Genomic DNA, 3,824 nt, shown 5'->3' with positions numbered 1-3,824 from the left:
GAGAGAGAGAGAGAGAGAGAGAGAGAGAGAGAGAGAGAGAGAGAGCATAACGAGCTCGAAAGAAGGTGGCTCCCTCTCCCAGGTTCTGGAAGGTTTACAATGTTTACATTGGATTTTGACAAGAGTATCTGCACACAAGTCCACCCTAATCATTTGACAAAGGTATCACACACAAGTTACCACAAATCATGTGAAGGGAGCCTAAAACACAAGCTTGGGTGGACCCAAAGCAAAGCCTGAGTGTTTTGGGTGCATCCAGGACCCAGGGGAATCCCCAGGTTCCTTGTAGCCATTCCCAGCATTCCTAGAGAGTTACTGAGGTAGGGACAACATTCTAAGCACATAAAATTAGCACACATATAACCACACGCTATTTTAAATGAATGTGTGGATCCAATTCTAAGATTTCAGCAAGGGGAAAATTCCAAAAGAATGGAAAAAAGGTGACCAAGAAGAAAGCAACTAGACACCCACCTGCCAACCTGTCTATGTCCATGAGCTGGTAATGAGAATAAGCACTGATCGAGGAGCTCCTATGTGCCAAGCACTATGGTAGGCAAAGGGCTTACAAAGACCATGAATGCGACACTTCTGCTCTCCGTGAATATAAGGGGGTCTCCTTAATGAAAACTTGAGAAGGAAGTGGGTAGACTTCTGCAGACCATTATCTACCACAGAACATGCCATAAACTGGGAGAGAGATATGGAGAATATACAAGCACACTGTGTCTGTCATTTGTTGATTTAAAAAACAAATACATTTCACCCAGTAGAACAAATTGCTGCCTAAAAGGCTTTCCTCAAACAAATGAAATGGGGCGTTTCCAGTGGCTATGTTAAAATTATTCATGCTTCTCTGACAAATCCAATAGAAGTACCCATGTTTAATAATCATCTATCTACCAGCATCAAACTGGGCACACACAGGGAAAAACATCTTTTAGAATGGGCATGGGTGTCATGGAAGATGTCTGGCACAAAGTCCAGTGAGAAAAAAGATTGCCTCCTAATGGTGAGGTCCCCCTAATAGCCTTGTTTGCAGATGACTTTATGCATCAAATGCCAAAACAATGCAAAGCTTCTTTAGGAAAATCCATAATCATTTGAAAGGACTCAGCAAAACAGGCCACTACAAGGACTGTGGTCCATCAGGAAAGACCTTGGCCAAGTGGTGCAGAGCAGTTGGGCCCACTAGTATGTTCACAAGAGAATTCTACCAAACTTGAAAAAGACAAGTAATGCTCCACATACTGTTTCAAAACATAAAGAAATATGCTAAGCTATACCCAACTTCTTCTCTGAGCAATTGGAGGTTTTGTCCTAAATGTGAGCAGAGATAAGGCTGATAAAGAAAATTACAGACCAAGACCATCAAGAATGATCAAGTCAGAACAGGAAATCAAATACAGAGTACAGCAGTGTGTTCCACAAATTATCTATCCGAGTCACATAGGATTTCTAACTAGGATCATTGCATACTATCTACAGGAGAGAAAAGAAAGACTTCATAAGCTTATCGTTAGATGCAGAGAAAGTCTTTGATAAAAGAGCATTCCCATGTGTTTAAACTATTTGAAAACATGAATGGAAGGATATTCCCTTAATACAATAACAACTTATCTATGTGGAAAAATGAGGGAATATTCTACACAATGGAGAAACACTTGAAATATTCCCATTAAAAAAAGATAAAAAAACAGGGCTGTACACTTTCGACACTAGGCTTTGAGATGGCTTTAGTATTGAATTTAGTATTGCAGTAGCAATAAGTCATGACAAAGAAATCAAGGGAATGAGGTACAGAGACCCTGGGCACAGAGTGGTGTGGATCACAGAGGCCCAGAGGATCATGGATTTGGAACTGAAAGGGACCCCTTTATTTCACAGATGACAAACCAGAGTCTTGCCTAAGGTCACATAAAGTGTCACATAAAAGTGGCAGAGCTGGAATCAGGACCTGGGGCCTTTGACGCCTGAGTTGTTTCTCTGCTGTCAGGTTGAACTGTGCTGGGCGGTGGGGGCAATGTGCCTCTTTGTTGGGGGAGTGGGAGCGGCAGCTGTTAGAGGCCAATCACTCATTCACTGAGCATTCCTGAAGCCCCCACTATGGGCCACTTTGACAGAGGTGCCTAGGGAGTACTGTCCTCCCCACCCTCCCTCAGCTGCAGGGACCATTTTCTAGACAACTGGAGAAGCCAGGCTCCTGGAATCCCCTCAGTGGGGCTGACTCTCAGGGCTTCCATGGAGCTACTTTTCCAACCTTTTATGTTTACTTCCCAGTTGTCTCAGTGTTTCTGAGGCAGCTCTCACACCCTGGGGCCCATAGGCAGAAGGTTCAACTTCTCAGAAGTTGTCTCGCCTCCCCCCTCCACCAGGGCCACATGCTCACACACCTGGAACGGAGGGGAGCCCACACAGCTGTCACCTGGGCTCAGCCACACCAACATTCCTGTCAGGGAGTGAGCCAGGATTCAGGACACCTGGGTTTGGCACTAAGCCCTGCCATTGGGATCCAGAGAAGCCTGCGGGCTAGAGAATGGAGCTGGGATACCCCAGGTCTCTCTCTGAAGAGAGGGAAGGGGCCAAGATTTTGCCAGATCCTTGAAAGAGTCTAGGTGGGGATGTCTGGAGAGAAAGTCACAGACTAGCTAGAACATAGAAAGAAATGTTCCTTTTCTCCCTGTTGGTAGGAACCATGCACTAGTCTCGCTGTGTGCACTGTAGCCTCAGATCTGGGAATTGGTAGAAGGGGCACAAAGAGGCTTCTAGAATGTCAGATCTGGCCCTTAGAGATCACCTGGACTGAACAGAGGAGGAAACTGAGGAAGCACAGAGTAAGCAGGGGACTTCCCTGAGATCACTCAGGTGGGCAGGAGCAGAGCTAGAATTTGAACACAGGCCCTCAGACCCCAGATCCATCCATCAGCAGTGCACTCACTCACAGGGCCTTCTGTGGTGTTCTACTGGCAAGGGGGGGGGGAGTCTCTCTGGTGAGCTCTTTGGCAGGCAAGAAGGAACAAGCGATACATGACACATCTGGGCATGTCCCTGTTGGCTAGCGATTCACCTTCCTTGGCAAACAGTCCCACAGACCAAGAGGCGGGACCAGGGTAAAGGCCTCTTGCCTCCCTCTCTCCCTCCCCTCCTAAATGCAGTCTCCATAGATATTCCGGTTATAGCTCCAGGGGTTACCAGCACACATAGATACATGCGCACATGTCCATGCATGCACAGTGTGTTGGTTACATGCATGGACATGCACTGCGCACACATGTACACACATGCATGTGCACGAAGACTTGCACACACACACTGTTGACTCATACTAACTTCTGAGTCCATAAGGCTGCCCAGGCCTTTTCCCATGAAACGTTGTGTAGCCCCACCCCAAGTCTGGAAGGTTTTGCCTTAATTCCTGTTACATTTCACTTTGCCGCTCTTGGCCACCTATCGAGCTCATTTGGAATCGCTATTCCGTCATCCATCACATCACATCAGCTTGCCTTTCCAGCTGTGTGTCACTTGCAAACATGAAGGCAACATGGGCTTTACTACAGTGAGAAGAGTTACAACATATGCGACAGGCATTTCATTTCTAGACTGTTCTTAATTAGAGAATATAGCTTGGCACCTAAGTCTGGTTTCTCACCCATCTAACTAGCTATAGATTAGTCTCTGGTCACCGAGAAACGTGGTCATCAAAGTCTACCATAGAAAGTGAAATGAGCAGAACCAGGAACAAACAATATTATAAAGAGAGGCCACTTTGAAGGACCCAGTGACTCCCAAAGAAAGCGGCTACGTCCCTTCCTCTCTCCTCCCCT

The sequence above is a fragment of the Petaurus breviceps genome, unplaced genomic scaffold, assembly GCF_028583685.1.
Source record: "Petaurus breviceps papuanus isolate PSGF00001 unplaced genomic scaffold, PetGlider_PUasm1.0 90333, whole genome shotgun sequence".
Classification (NCBI taxonomy): Eukaryota; Metazoa; Chordata; class Mammalia; order Diprotodontia; family Petauridae; genus Petaurus; species Petaurus breviceps.
Note: the sequence above shows the minus strand (reverse complement) of the source record.